General features: G+C 46.1%; 1 protein-coding gene across 2 annotated transcripts in view; it reads left to right on the plus strand.

Moving 5' to 3' along the window:
• Window positions 1–746: 746 nt before the first annotated feature.
• Window positions 747–22,376, plus strand: part of FAM222A (family with sequence similarity 222 member A) — a 218,864-nt gene continuing 197,234 nt past the window's right edge. For both annotated transcript variants that reach the window (XR_014970440.1, XM_085633410.1), the window contains exon 1: window positions 747–2,316. The gene's annotated coding sequence lies outside the window, so the exon portion shown is untranslated. The remainder of the gene's footprint in view (window positions 2,317–22,376) is intronic.

Below are 22,376 nucleotides of genomic sequence, written 5' to 3' on the forward strand. Positions count from 1 at the left end.
ACTTGGTTTACTTACCTGGAAAGGCCTCATTACCGTAAACCACGTAAGACATGCACCATACACTTAATTTATGCCACAACTATGTTCTGTCAATCTTGTCAAAGGCGGTTTAAAAGTCCATGAAACACGTGCATAGCAAACATTTTTGCATGCAACATATATATCAAAAGTGCCACTTCTGAAAAGAACCAAGGGAACCATGTATTATTCATTATACAATAATTTGAATCATTTATGAATAAAGGGGCATGTTACTTTGCTTCTACCTCCTCCAAGGCAATGAGACAGTAACTATGAGGTGCTGACATTGACACTTGGATATGAATAGGCTCCAAAACAGACCTTTACCAGAATTCCAGGATAACTGTCTTTTAGTGAGTAAGGAACCAATTCACCTAGCATTTTATTCAAGGGTGCGTCCGGCCGGAAATCCCAGAGTGACATCTAATTTAGGGGTGGGACATACTTGCTTCTCGGCCTACACTCAATCTCCTTCGACCAAGCACCCCAAATTGGTGCTTCGTTTAGTTTTGGTGCCCCCGTCGTTTTTGAAGCCAGTTAAAGCATAGGCTGTATAGAGGGTGGCCCTTGCTAAAAAAACAAAGAATCTCCAATTGTTACATATATAAATCTGTCCTGTTATCGGTCGCCGGTGAGTTTGAAGTGGTGCACATGCATGCGGAGGGCCTGGCACAAGCCGCGGATGCTGAGTGCGCGCCTCGGTGGGCCGTCCTCCCTCCCATCCTGTGGGCCGGGCCTCCTCTGGAGGGCAGGCACAGCTCGCACACTGTGTCAGTGTCGCCGGAGCCGAGCAGCTGGAAGGAGCTCCCTGGACTCAAGAGGGGAGAGACGGCCAAGGCACCTGGCACCGCCCGCTGTCCATCACACACTGCACCACTGGGGATGCGAGGGGAGCAGCGGTAACCCAGAGGAGAGCAGCAGTAACCCGGGGAGCGAGAACTGCAGCTCACCTGGCAGAGAGGCCACGGAGACCGTCTCCGCCGCAGCAGCCGGTGCAGGAGTACCATCCAGGGCTGCTTCAACCGAGGAAGGGCTGACCCTGGGAGGGAGGGAGAGCTCTCAGCGAACACTCGCAGGTTCCGGGAGACCCCAGAGAGAACCCACAGGTTCAGCCGGTCCTGGTGCAGCTGCCGCTTCACCCCAGGAAGCTCTGATAGAGAACATCAGGTTGTCCCGGCGACCGGGGCTCATCAGGGCAGCGCTCCATGCACCGAGCCCGGCGCTCTCACTACGTCCGCAACCTCTGACTGCCCGAGGAAGGGACTTCTCCAGGCTCAGAGAGCGCCCGGGGACTGTCGTCCATCCACAGCTTCCGACTGCCCGCGTAAGGGACCAGGCGCAGACCAGCACCAGGGGAGCGACCGGGGTCTGTCCTACGTCCCAGACACGACCACAGGGAGGGCTGTGTTCAGAGAAAGCCCTGCTGGTCCCGAGTGGCCGCAGCTGCCTCCGGAGCACCGGTCCTTCAGTCCGGAGCTGCCTGAGATCTCATCGCCCCGTCCAGGGAGCAGGAGCTGAGGGTTTCTGGACCCAGGAGGGTAAATAAGCTGTTACTGGACCCGAGACCTGGCGGAGTAGAGGGGCTGCCACGGACCTCAGAGAACCATCAGTCAAAGAAGAGCCGAGGACCAGAGCCCCATCTTCTCCTGGGCCACCTCTGTGGAAGGCAGTGTAGGGGATCGCGGGACCACCCCGACACTGCTTCCTTTCATCCACCAGTTCAGTCCCCTCTCCGCCGGCCCTGTATCAGCCCCCTCGCCCACCGGGGACCCCTGCTGGATATATAATCTTCACCCCAGATCCTGACGGCTGTACTTGTGAGTGGCAGTAAACGCGTTAGAGCAGAGCCTTCGTGATTGTGACATGAAAGGAACGGCGACCCCTGCAGCCTGAAATAAATACACCGGATTCGCTTTTTGTGCAGTTTCAATCACACAGCAGCGGGCGATTCAGTCCCCTCAAAATTCATCTGCAAGACGAATGAATGGTTCTTCCGTTTCACGGACTGTAGCGTCCTCCCGGAGGAGACTTCCCGGCCGAGCCTGACGCGCGTTTCCCTGAATATTGGATTTTTGGTTTCCATGTATGTTTTCCACCTGGGATCTGCGGCGCTTGCGTTTTTAGAGAGGTCGCCGTGTGGGGTCGAGGCGCGCCCCGGCACATCCTCTCTCCCCCTTCTGGTTTCAGGGTTTTATTTGCTGTGATCTGTACCCTCATGGAGAGAAGGGTGACCCATTTCCGGACTGCCTCCCCCTGAGCCCCCGAGGACCGCGTCCCCGCATCACTCGATTTATGGTAAGCACCTCCAAGTGGCGAAATCGCTTTAATTTAACATCTAAATATGTGGCCGGAATCGAGGTCCCTGTACGATCAACAGGTGGAAAGTGTTTTGACTTTGTTAAGTTACTTTGTTGAGAGAGACGGTGCCCCCAAAGCAAGTCACTGCCTTTAAAAGTCTTTTTATATATATATATTCTAATTTACTTAGCATCATCAGGGGAAGCGCTACTCAGAGGTTTCCTAGCAAGAGGCACGCGATAATTTTCTAGTGCTTGGTTACAACAATCCCGACTGAGGGAAATACACGGATAATTGGTAACTTTATAAGCAGACACGTCTTTTACAAGTAGTTCTGGTGTTTAAAATTGCCTCAGATTCTCGTGCGTTGGTCGTCGTTGGATGCGGCTGGTTTCCCTACAGGTCTTTGTAACGAGAGATGGCCCATTCTAGGCGTGTTCCCCCGGGGTGGTTTACTTAGAGCAGGTGGGTGTCTTGCCTTGGTCGCTTCTTCCAGGGGTTGGTGTCCGGGGCGTGAACGTTGTTATTGTTTACAGTGCTTGATATGTGACCAGGATTTATAGCGCGCAGAATCATTTGTGTGGCCCCGTAGCGCTGTGTGTTTTTTCGAATGTGCATTTGCGCACTTGTCTGTGGGTCTCTGTAATCAGTCAGGAACGAAACATGTCTAAGCAATGCAGCTTGTATGTGATGTCTGACGCGTTTGCAAGCTTCAGAGCGATGTCTGGGGTGAAACAGACATAGTTCTGATATAGTTAGGGCAGAGCCAAGCTGCGTATCTGTTTTTTCTACCATGAACCCGTTGTATCTGGGCACTGGAATAAAGACTGTGATGATGCGTACACGTATAGCGCATACTTGTACCGTTGGCGGCGCTGTAAATAACGGGCCCACCTTTCATCAACGTCATAAGGATTAAAGGCAGAGCAGGCAGGGATCGAACCTGCCGACTCCCCTCAGATCTGTGCAGAGGGCGCATTAACCCCCTGAGCCGTGGCATTGGCTTCCGAGATACCTCGAGTCGGGGTGCATGTGAGCGGCAGTGTTACCCAAAGCTTTGCCATATTGCGGGGGCAGCCCATGAATGAGTGAGGGCAGGGGGCGCCTCGAGGTGACGGAGCACTTTAAGTCTCGAATTCTTTTCTGAAACTAATGAAAAGGGATTGCAAGTGGGGAGAGGGGGTGGCTGGGGTTTCGATGTTGCTGGATTGCGTAGGGGTTTATTCACGGCTCTCCTTGGCTGACAGATTTTAATTCTAGAAAGAATGGTCCGGAGTCCGCTTTCAGTTTATCTCAAACCATCTGCTGCCCCTCCCCGTCCTGGGTCCCCGCTCTCGGGGCCTTTGAGCCCTTCTGGGTCCATTGTCAGACACAGTGGAGGTGATTTATGGCCGTTCGCGGGCAGGCGGGTCACCCCGAAGCCACATCTAGAGTTTCTGAACACATTCCATGGTCCCTGCACCTCTGCAGACCTGACAGGGCTGAGGAAGTGTTTGTCGCCCAGCACGACCCGTCATCTTTTCAGAAGCATCGGGCTGGCTGCCTCGGAATCTCTACAGTTCCGCCAGCATGACGGTCTCCGGCGGCTCCCTCACACCTTACCAGGACAGCACCCCCACCTTTCCAAGCCCCCACTACAGCGCCCCCTCCCTTGCGGCTGGCACTGGGTGACGTGCCCCCCCCCCCCCCCCCCCCCCCCCTCCCGCCTGCGAGCACGTTCGGCGGCTCTGACAGTTCGCATTACTCTTCCTAAAAAGCCCGACGCCTCTCTCGGCTCGCAGACCGCGCATCTCGCCGCAGATCGGACCGCACCTGGTGCCCCACCCCGGCATGAACCCAAACACTGTCTGCACCACTAGGGCCGGGCCGTCCGGACGTGTGGAATCTGGCACCCACGTGTGCCCTGCAAACAGAGAGCCTTTACAGCCACTGGCACATTCTACACCCCGGTGCCACCCAGACCGAGGAACGCTACGTGGACTCGAGGCATCTGAGCGGACGTGTCCAGGAGAGATTTAAAATATATCACCAAGCGACAGGAGCCGGCGTCAAAGACCACAAGGAGCGTCTGCCGGTCTCTCTACAGCACCAGGGGCTCAACCCCAACTCTCGGGGAGAGGATGTGGCGTAACAGCAGGAGCTGCAGAACCTGGAGCTACAGGTTCACGTCTCGGCGTCGGCTCAACATCCTGTGATTCTGGGCACAGCACTTAATCTCCTCGTGCCTACCGAAAACGAATGTGTTCTTGGTTTATGTAAATGGCGTTCATATAAAGCGCTCTAATATCTTAGGGTCGAGTTTGCGCTACATAAAAACTGGAAAAGAAAGAATACAATCATAGGACAGTATGTGGCCTTACGACCAGAGCTGCGGATTTTAGATCTGGAGAAGCAGTTTCGAGTCTCAGCGTTGGCTCAACATTGTGTGATTCTGGGCAGATCACTTAATCACTATGTGCCTAAAACAATTGAATGTGACCATGTGTAATGGAGCTCCTTAAAGCTTTCCGATACTTTCAGGTCGAGTTCGTCCTATATAAAACCAACACAAAAAACCTGTCGCTTTCAATGCCACCCGAATCGATATATCCCATCACTATTGCACAGCACAGCAAGCACACTATGGAATACACCATTTCCCTAGTGCTTTGTGTCGTCTGTGTTTTTGTACGATTGACGTTTCACAGCGTTACTTGTGTTGGATTGTTTTATAGCTCGGACCACCCATGCGTGAGAGTCGCCTCCTCGGCGATCCCGTGTCACCTGCTCGGAGCTCTGTGCAAACATGGCGCTCTTGTGACAAACAGCGCAGCAGCTGCAGGTGTTCTAGCCTCGCCGTGGTGCTGCTGGGTGGCTGGGAGGAGGGTTCAGCGTCCTTAAACCAGCTCCTCACTTACCAAGTGTTAACATTGGGTAGACATTTTCTAGGTTAGTACGGACTCGTTGATGTAACTTAGTGCCCACCCATGGTCATCGATGTGCGTTATTGTTTGCCGTCGGCGCTGTCTCCCCACAGGTGATTGGAATGTACCTGGTGACTCACGATTGGAAAATCCCATTCTTTTTTCAAAATATCACTCCCTATTTGATCAGTCTCTCAGCCTCCTAAGTAAATCCTACAGTCAATTCAAGACTTCGATCACAAAACATAATATTCAAGTGACCACTAAAAAACACCTACTACTTGGTCCTGGTTGCTGGTGCACCCTCATAGAAACGTGTTAGGTTTTTGTTAAAAATCATTTGACTGATGGCCAAGGACAGCCAAGGTTAAACGCCGGCTTTAACAACCATCACAAATATGTAGAGTTCCCAGCAGAAGTGGATTCACCCGGGAGGCAGCTGTTGCCTGATTTGTTGTCAGTCGCAGTCTGGCCTGGGGCTGATGGAGCATTTTAATGTCTTACTCTCCACACCAAGTTTTGTATTTTAATTTAAAACAAGTTCCCTTTTTTAGTGGTGCTATAATTACTATCACTAGCAGCCGTTCAAGTTTTGTAACTTGTAGATGTGTTGTAGATGTGTTCATCCGTTTTACTGTCTGATCCTGAATTTGGATAAATCCACCAACATCCTGTTGATATAATTCCACTCTAATTTGTACAGCTTGCTATTATGCCCTGACTCAGCTGCCCTAAAATGAACTGCACAGAATGGGTATATTTCGTTATATCTAGAGAAGGTTCGAGGATTGATCACAAATTTAAATATTTCAGAAAATTAATTTATCACAGGAGATGTTACGAGAAGCCCATCATCTGCAATTACAAAACATGTATTTAATTCACACTTATTTTAACTACTGGGCCATCATTTATGTGCTCAGTAGCCACAGTAAAGGTTCTAATGCTAAATTAAATAGTCAGATAGGCAGGCAGCATGTTTCTGCTCTATTCATTTTGATCTCTAGGTAGTAGGCGGTGAAGTTGGCTGCAAAACTAGAACTGGAGCTCTTTCACTACCAACAGTTATAATTATAGTCAAGTAACCAAAATAGATTGTCTTTATTAATGCAAAAAGTATCTCTAATATATATTTTTTAAATTCACTATGACATATTTTGGACACAACGTGGCTAAGAGGAAAGGTGAGAGCTTCACAAGAAACAGCTGAAATGAGATTGACTTCCAAATTTGTAGGGACTGAGCTACATGACTTCCTCTCCCAGAACTTTAACTGAGCACAGGCAGGGCATATGTCCAGCTGTAATCTATCTGGACAGTTAAAGTGCCACATTGCCATGCTAAAGGCAGTTATGTGGCATAAAAGTGCGAGATAACATAACATATTTTATGTATTAAATTGTGCAGTCAGATTTCTATAACCTTTTCAATCAGCTCCCATCTGTGAATGGACAGCCTCACAGCTCTGCCTCTACTTTGATCCTGGGATAAACTTCCCAGATCAGGTCTGAATGTTGGGGGGTCTGTGTGGTGTGTAGATGACTTGAGGAGTAGTGTATACTTTTTCCTACAGATAATTCCGGATCATTTTCCCCACTTACCATCCCGCATCATGAGGTTGTTACTTGCTGTTGCCAAGTAGAATCCACATCACACACCACTTCATGCCCAATTTTAGGAAATCCCTTTCGATCGGCTACATAAGGCAAACACGGACGTTTGAAGCAAATGGGCAAAATAAACTTTGCAGAGTAGCATTTGAGGTAATGGCTTGTCAATTATCTTGTCTGATTGCTAGAAAGCACTAACGTGGCTACTGCCTATTGCTAGAAAATTGCTTCTATGCTAAATCCATTTTTTTTACAGAAAAGGAACCAATTAGCATGAAATTTCCCCCCTTCATGTATATTGTGGCACGTCGGCGTAACCATTTCAGAGATAAAATGTGGGACTTTAAGTGGTTTTAGGAAAATTACCCAATGCAAATTTCTACCTGCAGCACAAACATGGCTGGCTAGTCTGCACGTCGTAGGCGGTGGTTCTGCGCTGTGAAAATGGGGCTTTTTAAAAATGGTGGGGAATGATCCAGTCATTTTACATAGTAGCGTATTGCTTTTGCCATTTTCTGTACCTGCTTCGTTGCATTGTTTAGTTTGTTAGGTGGTCGCATTGTTAAGTATATTATCAATCCTATTGCATTCAATGGGGATGCTTTCATGGTAGAAAGCAACTTTGTCACCATAATATCACTGTCCGCCAATTTACCACTGGTACCACAATATCTCCGCCTCCCTCAACAGCAATGAATACCAGTGCAGCGTGAGAGATGAAACAGGTCCAAAGGAGTGTGGGGGCCTCCTGTGTAAAGAAACATAAAACTGAATAAGGAATTACAACTTGAGCAAGGGAGCAGAGTACAGCGGAGGTGCAGCTGTTCCCGCTTTGTTTCCTGGTTGTAGCCCACCTCTGTTATTTTGTGGCCTCTTTACATTTCTCTTCCCTGAATCTTCTGCTCATTCCTGAATCAGCAAAAGAAGACGGGACTAGGGCTGGCAAGTGGGACACAAGCATTGGCAACGCCAAGAGATCTGACTTGCATTGAGAATGCTGACTAAAATATATATTTTTTTTAATCTGTAAAAAAACAAAAAACAATTGTTTCTGCATGCAGCGCAACAATGAGATAACACTTGATGTGTGCTAATACAGTGTTCTTTTGAAAGGCAAAATAGACCCTCGTGCATTAAGATGCGAATGCTCAACAGGGAGCAGAATGATACATGAAGCAGCCAACAGCTTGAGTTGAGATGTTGACACCCCTGTGGGGCAGAGCCAAAGTGCACACACTTTATATGTGTCTTAACGGATCAGTAACAATAGGTCTCCATACAGCTCTGCTATCGAACCACTCCTAAAAGCGAGACACGGGCTTGAGGAGAACCTCAAAAGGCTATGATGCTCAGTGTGAGGCATCACATGGAGACACCTGTGCTAAATGTGAAAAAGGCAACAGAACTTCTACCGTGAAACCACTTCCAGCCTATTTAATGATCTATCGAAAATAAACGAACATATTTAATTGATAATGGTGAAGAAATGATCAGAATAATTTCTCAAATGCCCCCAGCATATCAGTGCCTTCAATTAGATTTCTAACCCCAAGGTAGCCGTAAAAGCTAGTTCTGTGGTCCACCACCTGTGCATGTCCTTAGTACATTTCTGCCCCCTGCCAGAGCCCTACACAGGGCCAGAACAGCCGGTGGGGAACAGGGGGTTTATCAGGAGAGCTGGGCACGCCTGGCTGTGAAAATGAGCTCTGATCTGAAGCCCTTCCTGGCAAACATCAAGCCACATTTTGTACTGGGCACAGATGCAGACAGATTGAGTACAGCCACTTTTTTGCGCATTTACAAATTATTTTCGAGAAATGACACATGCACAAAATGTGTTTGTTTGCTGAGAGCAGATTGGGACACATATTGCATCAATCGAGCGGTATGTGCTTGATTTCATGTGCCCTTTGAGAAATACCAGAGTAACAGTGGGTTATTCAGAAGTAGAATTAAGGAATTGAGGATGCTGAGCAGAATTAGGGAAGGAGAGAAACAATAAGAGGCTGTGACTTTTAAGTCCCATAGCATTTATTCTGGGTAGGTGATCGTTCTAGTATTTGAACATCGCTCTAAAAATCAAATTATACGTATACAGGGGCCTTGCAGACATTAATTAAAAGCCTTTAGTGGCCCTTTCACAGGACATGGTTTGCCCTTGTGCTGCATCGCATTAGGGAGCGACAAATGCATTGTTCCCAGATGAATGTACAGTAGGACTGGCCAAAAGGAAATCTGTAGATTTCAAGACATTAAGAAATGCCTGCTTAGCTGTCTCTGCAGGTCACTGACTGTCTCAGCGCGTCAGTGAGTGGGCATGGACATTTATACAGTTTATGGACATCTATAGGCATGGAATGGCATGGACATTTAAATATTTCTCAGAAAATTGGTTAGAAAACTAGAAAAAATGGATAGAAACATTTCAGACAAAGTTTCTTCATCGCTGGGAATATCCCATGGGCAGCCTTCCATTCCATTGTTTTTAGCTCATCTCTGCCATTGCGTGCAGGAATCAACCCTACAGCCATCTTTTAAAACCTGCATATTTCCCAGTATGCAGCATGGAATAATGTTCTCCATTAGAGTTCCATTATTACCATTTTAAACACCACCGTTTTTTTTAACAAAGAAAGGCATTGCGGATTCAGATGCAAATATGTTTTGAGCTAATGTCGGAGTGGGCATTTCGTGCACAATGATAAGTGTTTGCAAAATACATTAGTATGGTAATGCACATTGGAAAGCTCATGCCACATCAGGAACCAGGTACATACAATAATAGATGGGTAGTGAATGCAGGCAGCCACACTCAAAGCCTCACTTTTGATGGCAGGCCACAATGGCTGGGTTATGATAGTGTTGTACCATTTCAGTTTTGTGTTTGTTTTCTGTAGTATTAATATTTTTTTAATATAGTGCTCCTTTAAATAAAGTTTATTCGAATGTGCTTCTCTTGTTTAGGGCAACCTGACACACAATTAGAAGCTAAAAGCAATCCGACTGCTTAGGGTACATGTTGTTCCTCTCCGCTGTCTGTGCGTCTCATTGTGGAACACATTTACACGCCGTTTATACTTTACCTCATTACAACCCTCATTACAGCGACAACACCTTTTCATAACACTGCGAGTGCTTGCCTTCAAGAGCGCTGTTGTACTGCAGCTTGAGTGTAATGAAATGGAAGTGTTCATGGTAATGAGCTTGTCTTATTGACAGAGGGGGGAATGTGTGCCATTCAGGCACCCGTAGTAAGCGCAGTGTTGCGAGTCACCGCAGCGTGGGGAGGTGGTCCATATACAGCACAGGACCACAGCGGAATGCTGCAGGTAGCACTGAGGCTGGCTTTTAACCCTTTAGAGAGCCCCCACCGGCATCTTTTGGTAGTAAGAGATAACTGCACAATTTAATGTGCTCTATGACATCATATTGATGGCAAAACATAGTGATTATGCAAAACATGTTTTTATCCAATTTTCTACGGATCAGTGACTGGGCATGGACATTTATAAAGTTCATAGACATCTGTAGACAAATCATGGCATGGAAATCCATAGACTTCCCAGAAACCTGACTAGAGAATTAAAAATAGACAGACATAAAAGTTTGAGCCAAAGTTTCTTCAACGCTGGGAATATCCCTTGGGCAGCATTCAATTCCATTGTTTTTAGCTCATCTCTCCCAGTGCATGCATGGATCAACTCTATGCAATTACATCTTGGCCATATCCCAAAAATGAATAAATATGCCCAACTTGCTGCTAGGCCATGTCTCCTTTGTGTAATGCATCCAATCCCAAGTGCAGGCATCTGAGAAGGTCCCTTTTTGTGTTTAAGGGCTTCAATGGGGCTTCTTTGATTAACAAACAAGAGCCATAGTGGCAGGGGTCTTTGCAGGAGTCAGAAAAGTGTCCACACTACTGTGAGGGGCTGCTAAAGGCAGACATGGGGGTGCACCAGTTATCAGCAGCCTTTGATCCTCCTCTCCTGAGCCCTGTCCCCCAACTCCTTAAGAAAAGTGTTCCTTCTGGTCCGCCCACGCCCCAGTCACTCAGCCAGTGCAACAAACAAAGCACCTGGCTGTCCACCTGCGCCTGGTCCCAGCCACCTCACACCTGGCTGTCGACCTGTGCCCTGTCCCAGCTACCTCACACCTGGCTGTCCACCTCCACCCGGTCCCAGCCACCTCACACCTGGCTGTCCACCTGCGCCCGGTCCCAGTCACCTCACACCTGGCTGTCCACCTGCACCCGGTCCCAGTCACCTCACACCTGGCTGTCCACCTGCGCCTGGTCCCAGTAACCTCACACCTGGCTGTCCACCTGCGCCCGGTCCCAGTCACCTCACACCTAGCTGTCCACCTGTGCCCGGTCCCAGCCACCTAACACCATCCCCCTATTGCCACCCTCTTCGGCTCCCTATAGAGGGGATTGTGGAGGGCGCAGCGGCAGCCAGCATGCCCATGGTTTTCTGTCCTGGGTGTCCCGCCCATAGGCATCATGTAGCAGGACAAATCCTCAATCCTCAAACAGAAGGCTGGGTGAAGTTCACACTAAACATGGAGTGAATCCAGCAAACTGTGGAAAACGTGGTCTGCTTTTCAAAAGCCGAAAGTTTCTGAATTGGCCCGAAAATATGGGCATAGTGGGAATTTTACAAACTCCTACAAGCATCTTAAAAAGTGAAACTTTAAGAAACCGTCATTACAATTTTATAACATTTTCTAATATTTTGCGGTTAAATTATTATTGCTATATGATCCATGCCTGCAAAATAAAATATGTATATATGTTGTGCTGTTAGTAAAATGAGCAAATAGTGAACACCTAGCATACTGGTAAAACTGAAGACAACTTCCCCTCAGCAGACTACCTCAGGCCTTGTCATTGAGAGCAGTGCTGTGCCAGGCCCTGTCACTGAGGGCACTGCTGACCAGGCCCTGTCACTGAGGGCGCTGCTGAGCTACAACCTGTCACTGAGGGTGCGGCTGAGCCAGGCCCTGTTACCAAGGACACTGCAGAGCTAGCCCTGTCACTGAGGACACTGCTGAGCCAGGCCCTGTCACTGAGGGCACTGCTGAGCCAAGCCCTGTCACTGAGGGCGCTGCTGAGCCAGGCCCTGTCACTGAGGAGGGTACTGCTGAGCCAGGCCTTGTATCTGAGGGCGCTGCTGAGCCAGACCATGTCACTGAGGGCGCACCCTGTCACTGAGAGCGCTGCTGAGCCAGGCCCTGTCACTGAGGGCGCTGCTGAGCCAGGCCCTGTCACTGAGGGCGCTGCTGAGCCAGACCATGTCACTGAGGGCGCACCCTGTCAATGAGGGCGCTGCTGAGCCAGGCCCTGTCACTGAGGGTGCTGCTGAGCCAGGCTCTGTCACTGAGGGCGCTGCTGAGCCAGGTCCTGTCAGGGAGCCATGCACCCTCACTTTCAGGGTTCTTTGTGTTTGGGAGCGAGCTGTGTGGCCAGCCCGTCCAGCAGCTGGCCAGAGCCGAGTGCGAGCTATCACTGCCCTCTAATGAGCCCTTCATTTCTGGAAAATCACCCAATTAAGGAAAACAGAAAATAACCGCTCTTTGGAGACGTCATTCTACGCAGTGACACGCAGATTAATGACTGGTTTACGCCGTGTGTGTGGGTGACATTTAAATGTATTGTAAATCACCCAGCACAACTTAATGAGACAGTTATATCATTAAAACTTTTCTTCCCCTAAATAGGGAGAAGCAGGCTTTTTGTTTTCGCTCGCTTGTTTGCGGTGCATTATATAAAGTTGACATTTTCTAGCGAACGGTTTCGACTGGAGCAAACTTCTAATTAGGAGTCAGATCAGCGCGTGTCGTTAAAAATAACAATTGTCAATAACCTCTCCAGCCCAAATGGGATGACGGCAGCAGCAGGATGATAACGGAAGACATGCTTAGGAACCATTAAGGAGAAAACGTCCGATCGCTCCGCTGGGTGATGGAAGGGAGAACATTTAATGGCATGTTTAGGGGGCCATCAGCATTGCGTGCGTTCATTAGCGAGGGGAGAGCTCTGCAGGGCGCGGACCCGGAGGAAACACAATCTGATGTCTTGCTGCAAAGTCCGCAGCAGGCCTGTCTAGTTTAAGGAGCAGAAAAACTGGATACAGAGGATATATGAACCATGGACATGGAATATGAACTCCAGCGCCTCTCGTCCGGGTCATTTTCCTGATTCACTTGCTTGCTTCATTTTGAAGATCTGTTGGAAAAACAAGTATAGCGTGACTCCTTCGGTTAAACCATCCGTAAATTATTCATTTAAAGACAGGTATTCTTTTTAAGACTTTTATAGATTAGGTTTAGGGTAAGAAAAATCAGCACAGATTGTGAGTGACAAACACAAGCAGACATACACTACTACACACACACACACACAAAGACGTGAAAAGAAATTTGTTTTTAGATTCTTCTCTTAGAGTATAGGTTACTCTCTTCCAGATTGTTTAGCTTAATTTATTGGCCCACCTAAAAGCACCCCAGTTTTTATTTCTTTTTCTAGTTCATGTAGCGCTCTGTCACTGAGAGGCATTAGAGCGCTTTACCGCTAACCGAGAAGCGCAGATGGGGAAACCATGAAAAGGGGAACAAGAAAACAGTACGATGAAGATAATTTAATCATTTGGGTGGAGAAAGTCCCTAAAGGGTAGTTGGCAACCAGGCCAGATGCATTTAATGGGCGTGAATGAGATGCCTTTGTACATGTTTTCAGCGCATCTCAATCGGAGGCTGCTTCGGAGAGATGGGTGCTATAGAGAAATATCCGCTGAGGGCCTGCAAAGTTTGAAAACTGTCTGTTTAAAGGAGCATTGTACTATCTCTCCGCCAGGCTTTTTACCACCAGAAAGCAATTGTTTAGTGCTTTGGTAGTCAACAGAGCACAACTTCACATAGTAAACAAGCATTGGCATAGCCAATAGGTCTCGCTTCTGGGACCTTATAAGTATTTAGTTATGCAGCACAATATCCTTGGTGCAACAACATCAACTGTTGCGTGGCTAAACACTTATAAGGTCCCAAAGGCGAGACCTATTGGCTATGCCAATGCTTGTTCTTCAAGTTGGCGGTATGCCAAATGCATGCACACATGAATGGTTCTAGGCTAGAGTGACCTGATTTTAAAAGCCAAAACCAGCGACATTTCGCATAAATAGAAGAGGGACTCGATTCAACAGTATCTGAGGGACACAGAATGATAGCGCTCATCAATATAGAAACACAGGCCAAGCACTAAGGAAATAACTAACAGGTCAGTTTTTAAACCCAGTGTCGTAAGTTATTTAACCTGGTTTTTAAAAAGAGCTGCTACTGAGTACTGCTCTGCAGCACATGAAAACGTGCCTCCGATGTTTTCAGTCAACCCTCACTGAAAACCGGGATCTGAGCCAAAATTGCCTAAATCTGCCGGGTCAGCTGGTGGGAAACCGGAACTGTGTCGGCATATCCGGGATGTCTGGTCACCCTATTCTAGGTGCTTCGCACGAAGTAGGCATGTGTAAGTAGTAATTAATGGTAGACAAAGTTCCATATGAAAAAAAGTTTACGGTGCTGCCACTAGATGGCGAGATTGCTCACTCATCGGGAATGGAAAAGAGCAAGGACACAGACGTAAAAGAACTTTCCAGACAGGCATCAGGTTGCAAACATGGTGTATTCCTTAAAGAAAACAAAGAATAGCAATCGTTTCTAGGAGCAGCGTTTGCTATATAGGTACTTCCTCATCCTCGACTCCCCTCACCCGTTGGAGGAGTCATCTAACTTTATTTAATGCTGTTCGGCGCATCGTGTGAACCTACAGTGCTGTATTCACCACGTCTTCAAAGTGAAACTTCCTGTCCTAAGATCAACAATTCTTGAATAAGATATCAAATGTATCTTATGTTCTTAAATACCAATGACTGTGACTGTCAGAAGGCTGGCATCCCGTGGAAAGTGTACTGTAATTAAGATGTTGTCATTTAAAATCAGAGCAAGCATTGGCCGCGTGGCCGTGAAAGTGACGCGGCCGCGAAAGTGAAAGTGATCGCGATGCACTTAATGACCCATGACGGAGGAAAGATAGATGGTGGCTGCGCGTGTGCATGCGCGCGTAACCGCAAGCTTGAGGCCAGCAACAGCCTGTGGTAGCACTTTCAAAACCCACTTACTAAATGTCTCGCAGAGCAGTGCATGCGCTGGCTCAGGCGAGACCTAAAAACTTAAGAGACGTATAGAACCTGACTGCTGCATATTCACTGACTCCCCTGCAGCATCTTTTTAGCCACACTTCCTTCATTTCCCTGTCACTCTGAGAGCTCTGAAGCAGCTGGGGTGAACCCCTCCCTCAAGGTCATTACCGACACTGTCTCCAGTCCTGGACTTTTGTCTGATGGTCTAATGTTTTCTGGGTGCCATTGTATAATTTTGCTTCCTTTGAACTAATTAGACTAACAAGAGGCCAGACAGTGCACGTGATAACATGAAGTGAGGTGGTCACCATAGAAGTAGCGTCCCAGTGGTAAAGACATGCATGTATTAAAATATATTACATATATTTCATATAAACCATAATAAATTGCTTCCGAGGGTTGATATTTGGCTATTTCCCCAATTTACCTGCTTTATGCAATACGTTTTTCTTTTTCTAATTTTTATGAAACATTCCATAATTCTCAATGGCTTTCAGTCATTTTGGCGGATTTATTCTAAGTGCAACTGGAAACTCAGGCCTTCAAAATTCTGCAAACAATTTCGTGTCCATGGATGGATGGCTGCAGACAATGACCAGGTGTGCAAAGCACAGGCTTTCAAAGGGAGATGCTGGCCCACAGCCTAGCACTCGCAGGCTATATGTCTTCAAGGGCTCTCGGTCAGCAGCACGTAAGCAAACACACAAACTCCCTGCGGTTGTTCATGATCTGCAGACAGCACAGCTCAGAACTACAGAACAACCACCTCTTAAGACAAGAGCTAAGGGCCTGCTTTAGGACATTTTCTCTAGGTTAAGATTGTCCTAGACCAGAATATTCAGTTTTAAGACTATTGTAGGAAGCGAAGGAGAATCCTAAGGCTGCCTCTATAAAGCCTTGTATAAATGAGTTCCACCTTTCCTTGGACAAGGCAGTCGTTTCTAAGCCTGTCTTACGCCAGACTAAAAGTTTTGTAAATTAGGCCTTTAGAGTTTACAAACACCTACATGACAATGAAACGTTCCTTATCAATGAATTATAGTATGGGTGGAATAGAGGTCTGCTTTATTACTGGAGAACAATACACCATCAGTGTACAAGATCCTGTTATGAAGATACTGAATTGGATTACAGTGGCGATCAGTGGTGGACATTGAGGGGCCTTCAACGGGGCAAGTTTTGGAAAATGCAATATGAACAACGGGAAGAAAGACCACTGCACAAGTGCCTTTTTAATTCCTATGTTTTCTAAACATGAAAATATACATATAAATAAACATGCTTCTCTGCCTAACTTTGAGCGGGTATGTCATTTTCAAAGTGGCTATCAGGAGCCCTACTCGGTTAGTCACAGTGGTTCCAAGCAAATCTCGCATTAATAAAAATCTGAGCCTTTAAGAACTTACACCGTGTATCCCAGTTTAATAGTCAAGAGCCCCTTTTCAATAGACATTTTCAAACAACACAGTTCTTACGGAGTGGCAATGAAAGAAACCCAGGCAAAGAAAAATATTTCCCATAAATTTCATGAAAAAAAATATTCAACAAAATTACCCTTAGCAACGGAAAAAAGAAAGCAGATTCATAGGTGCACAATCTGCTTTCTCCTCTTGCCAAATGAGTCCTGGCGACCAGTTTAAAATATCAGTGAGTTAAACCACAAATACCTTTTCCGAGTTCAAGTGGCAAGATGATATTTCCATTGGAAATCGTGATCAGCATTACAAATTAAGCAACAGAGCCTGTTGTGTATTTATCTCTCTCTGTAGGAACCTAGATTGTGACAGTCTGGGGTTGCAAATGCTAAAAAATGCAAAGTTACCGACGTGTTTCGGCTGAAGCCTGCTTGTGAATGGATTCAGGTGTGGACCCAACAGAGTGATTTTTGGTTCCAAAGTTTGTGAATCCTGGAAGAGACCATTGATCAACCTTTGCTGTAAGCTTGAAGTTTTCACAGTTCTCCTTGTCAACGCATGCGCTAGTCGAAGGCTGTGCAAAAACACAGACATGCATGTACATATGTCCACAACAATCCAAGGTTTGTATACTGCTGTGGCATATTTTCCATTGATTCTCTTCCTACTACGCCTTTGCGTCTAACTAAAAGTGATTAATTCATTAGAATGCTTGAAAATTCACCTGTATCAATGAACCTATGGATGACATCCCTTCTAACTATCCCTAAGTCACTACGCAATGAGATCAACAACCCCTCCTCTCCCCTAGTATGCAGAAGGTCTTTCCTCTGTATTGCCCCTTGTACCCCACCAAGTGGCTCAGATACGCCTCCTGGCAGTGTAACGTGCATATTACAAAAACATAGAGATACGAAAATGTTGCGATAAAACAATTTTATGGCTTGCAGGGTATGAAAGGATGAGGGATGTTGCAAACAATGTGGGCAACGTAGACCCAGAACGCGCAGAACTCTATCAGCCGCAGCAGAAATCTAGTGCCTACATAGTAAATAAAAAAAAAATCTTTACTAGTTCACCTGCTATAAAGAACTTCTTTAAAAAGCAGATCGATGGAACCATGTTTGGGAGTAACAGAGGAACAAATATTTACTTTGACATATGCTTAGAACAACTCCATTAAAGCCTCCATTTTTCTCAAGACAATACTTCCTGTTCCGGGGCGGGTCTTCCTGTTCAGCTTGGGAAATGAAGGTTTGCGCACCAACAACTCAAATCTTCACATTGGAGCCACTGTATACATAATTTGAGGGCTCTATACTCTTTATATGTACACGGAAAACATACATTATTTGTGCTATCAGGGATATAGTGGGTTCTTGAAGCAGCTCACTGATTCATACATTCTCTAATGGCTCTCATTTTTGGGTACATCTAAATGAGAAAGAATGTTTATTGACGTTGCTATTGCCTTATTTAGGCTGGCGTTTTCCTTTAATCCCATAAGAGCTGCTGACATGACATGGCTTGGGTGCCAGAACCCTGCTTTGAAGTATCCCCCCGTGTTGACAATACCGCCTCCTGATTGGCTGATTAGGAACAGACCCGCCAGGGATGAGTCCATGCTGGCTGATGGGGGATTCTTCTGCAAGGTTAAGTGGCCACACCTGCACAGCTGCCTCCATTCTGCTGCCCTGTCCCGAATGCTTCCAAGCACCCCCCTTCCCTTTTAAAGGTAATTACAATTATCCATGGCTCGAGTCTGAAACGGCTCGAGTTCATTTTCCGCGCTTCCAATGCCGCAGGCCTCTGCGATGAAAGTCCCACATGCCTTTTCAGAAATGATGCTGTGAGCGTGCAGTGACCCCGTGCACACAAACAAGCCTTTTGCAAAGGTCAGCCGTGTAGGCCAGAATCTGCGTCAAGCTCAGCGGGCAATGCTTGGGCTTAATTCATCTTTCAGAAGGAATCTTACATAATGACCAGCACGAGAAACTTAAAAGGGCAGCAAAAATCTGAAAATAAAGATAAGCGTTCAAAAACATGCGGCATGTTGGAAATATCCATTTCCTGTGTATGGTGTGGTATGCCCTCTGCGCCTTTCTTTACTTGGGAAATGTGATAAGCTACTAGTGTGCAGCGATGAGCTCCTGTTTTTCACTCAAAGCTGTCAAATTATTATTTTTGAGAAATCTTCTTTAAACTGACTTTTTAAAATCTCATTTACTTGTGCTTCAGTTAGAAATATTTGATGCCAATTGTCTCTTAAAATCTTTCGTCCAATTGTTTGTCAAAAGTGTGCATGAAACCTCTACTTCTGAGGAGCATTTCTTAAACCACCTTGCCTATTTTTTACAAGTTTTCAAAAAATCGAGCTCAAGAAATCTAGTGAAAATTGTTGTTTGTGGAAAAATACCCAGGAAAAAAACTATCATTAGCGAGACTATTTTTTATAAAATACATTTTCGTGGTTAAATTCCTTCTCGGAAAACACTTTTGCTGAAATATTCTATAGTATAACTTTTTTCTGGATCGAAGTCTAGGATCCCTCCAGGGGAAGATGTGTTAAGTACAGAAACTTTGCAACTTTACAAACAACAAAGTTGTGTACTTTGCACTAACTCCCCTGTGTAATTCAAACGTCATCCACACCTACTTCAGGAAAGGATTTTGCTAAGCCCCCATGACCGGGTCAAATGAGTTCCCCAACCACATTACATTTCTATTCATATATCTATATATTTGCAATAGGTTGAATTGTATCATACTCCAGCACATAGTGCTTCAAACCCCTGATGCGACCATAGACCGCGCTCCTTTTTGAATTTTAGCCAGAGCGCCCTTTCGGAGAGCTTGGCTGGAAAGCTGTGGGATGTAGTTTGTCCCAAGTGTACGTGTTGAGCGAGGTTTGTAATGTTCTATGATGTTCTTAAAATATGGTTTTGAACCGGTAGCCGCAGAAATGAATCATGTGTTGCAGAGCAGATGCGTAAACAGTCATAAGGGGGTATAAATGCCACTTTTAGCTACCCCTGAATGATGGCCATACGCACCAGCTAGGAAGATGGGGGGCATTTGAGCTCCACTGAATATTGTCCATCGCTCCTGACATAGGCGTGGTGAATATACATCTTAAGGCCATTTTTATTTTGTTTAATGTGTAGTTTGTAAGCACTCTGTGTCGTCAGCAGCACTTTCAGAATATTTGCCAGAGGAAGAGAGAAAAGGGTAAAAGGCAGATTTGGCGGGCTCACCGATGAGTCCAAGTTGAGTTGGACATCGGAATGTGTAAAGTGCCACTGGCCACCCTCTGGCTGCAGGCACTTTGGGTTGTGGATTTATATTATGATGGTGGTAAGATACTTATTTGCATATCCTGGTGATGAAGAACCAGCTTGTCCATAAGGAACATTGACGCGTGCATAGGACCCCTGCCATTGAATGTATCTCGAAAGATGTCTTAAATAATAGCATCCCAGAAGTCATCAGTGAAGAAGGGATGCTAGTCTTAGGTATCTCACTAGAACAGAGTTACATACAGGATCTTTCTATTCAACAAGATTGCGGAGAGTCACCTAATTTGCTGGTGTTAGGCAGCACTTTAAATGGGCAAGGGGCTATCAGGTACTGAGTACCTGCACTTCTTATATCTGAAAAGGAGACTACCAGCGCTTCTCAGCAGGACTGCAGTGTATTTAATGGGAGAGTACCTGTACTTCTCAGGAGCACACTGGTCCTCTGGATGGTGAGCACAAGGACTTATATTTCAATTTAAAAAACTGGTGCCAGGTCAGTCTTAAGTAAATGCCTAGTCCATGTGAGGTTCTGTAGAGGGAGCTGAGGCTTTCTCTGTGATGCTATGGACGTGGAGGAGGAGCCTCACAGATGCACATATACGCGTCCCACATATCTGCCCCCGCTTTCTTGCATTTCGCAGAAAGCTAATATTCATGAAAGGTAATTCAATAAAGCCGTGATTACTATCATCTCGTGCAGCAGATCTGGGATGGGAAGAGCAGAGCTGCAAGAACACAAAAGCCCTGTTTTATTACCTCCTGCCTGCCTGAGAATTGCTTTTCTCCCAGGAGTGAGCCAGCCAAAGCTGCCTTTTATTATGTTAACCTATTTGCGTGTCAAGAGCTATTGTGTCTCTCTTTATCTGTGTTTGTGTTTGCTTGGTGCAGGGAAGAAAGCTGAAGGCCGAAAATGGATGGCCGTCCCCAGCTCTGCTCTCTGGAGGCAGTGATTGGTTGCTAAGTGATTTGCATCCACAGTAATCACTTTTATCTCGCGGAAGGATGTCGTATACAATTATGCGCCGGACGGACATCTTTTGAAATCTGCCTAATGGGCTTTTTTAATTTATATCTGGGAGGAAGGGATGGGAGATTATTGCATTTGTTTGATTACAGAATGAGACATTTTCTCAGCGCTCAGGTATCCTTGGAGCCTTCTTTCGCACACTTCTGTGAGCAGGTTGTCTAAATAGGACAGTTGGACATTATATACCACGGTTTCTCCATTTTATAGTGCTTTCAATTTTGGTAAGCGATTAGAAATTGCTTTACCTTAAAAAAAATAAGTAGTGATTCTTCCAATACAAGTATTTGAACATTATTTGCAAATGAGCAAAGAAAAGCCCTTTGCTTGTTTCATATCCTAAGCTGGTTTTAACTGCGTCATGTTACTTTGCCATTGATTGCTTGCGCTGCACTCAAGCACTGGCCCATAGTAGTTCTGACATCCCAAGCAGTGGATTGCAAACAAATCAATACATAGTTAATACTTAAAGGCTACAGTATATATGGGTCTGGTGCCTTAGTGGATTAATGTGCCCCCTGCAGGGGTCTGTGTTGGGTCACAGGTTCAAATCCCATCGGTTCCACTAAGCCTTTTATCCATCTGAGGTTGATAAAATGAGTACAATTGAGATGGGTAACAATAAACATTTGTTATTCAGCACCAAGATGCTTATGTGTGACCATGCGCTTTACAAGTTCACGTGTTATGTAGATAACCAAATGTACTCCATGCCCCGTTCCTTCACGCTGCATGTTTCAAATAAAGACCGAACATGGTCTCATTGGTTGCGGTATTGCAACATGTCAGCTGTGCGGTGCCACACAGACCATGGTTGGGGACGGGGAGATCTTGCAGGCCCCTCACATATTCAATATGGAGGTCTGGAAACAACACACACATCTCACAAGTAATGGAGACCCGCGTCAACAGCTCACCATGTCTGGAACTCCTGTGGATTGCGGCCATGTTTGGTGCTCATTTCTGCATGTGTGCGGCGCCCTTGACAGCGCCTGGATACCCTCTTGGGTGATTGGTGCGCTGTACAAATCAATAGAACATAACATCATATAACATAACATTGCAGCTGCCTGGTATTACCTTAATATAATACAGCCCCTAAGTCCAAGACCTTTTCACATAGCAGAATATTTTGTTAACTGTCATTTTATTATCATCTTTGTTTTTTTAAGTTGAGGAACATCGTCTAGGATTGTGGAGGAAGGTGATACATCACTGTACAAGGTGTAATTGAAATGAAAATTATAATCGATAATTCTATCTCCACAGAACCTCTACAAGTCCTTGGTAGTGTGTGTCTAACAGTAAACAAACTGCCACATAAAAAAATGAATAACTTTGCACTGACAGGGGCCTGCTGGAAATGTGTGCAGCAAGCAAGACCCTCAGACTGAAGAGAAGTCATTTCAGCATTTGTAACTAAATGTGCTCCACAGTGGTGCATTTTCATCAGCCCGAAAGACTATAGATGTAGCCAAACAAGCAGAGTGGGTGGGGGAGGGGGTAACCAATATGATTGTGCAAGGCTGGTTCCGCCCCTTAGAGTTGAGAAGAGGAGTGTTTGAGTATGGAAATCAACCCAATGTTTGCTTCAGCAATAACAATTCGTCAGAGGACACC

Source organism: Triturus cristatus, chromosome 11, assembly GCF_964204655.1.
Source record: "Triturus cristatus chromosome 11, aTriCri1.1, whole genome shotgun sequence".
Classification (NCBI taxonomy): domain Eukaryota; kingdom Metazoa; phylum Chordata; class Amphibia; order Caudata; family Salamandridae; genus Triturus; species Triturus cristatus.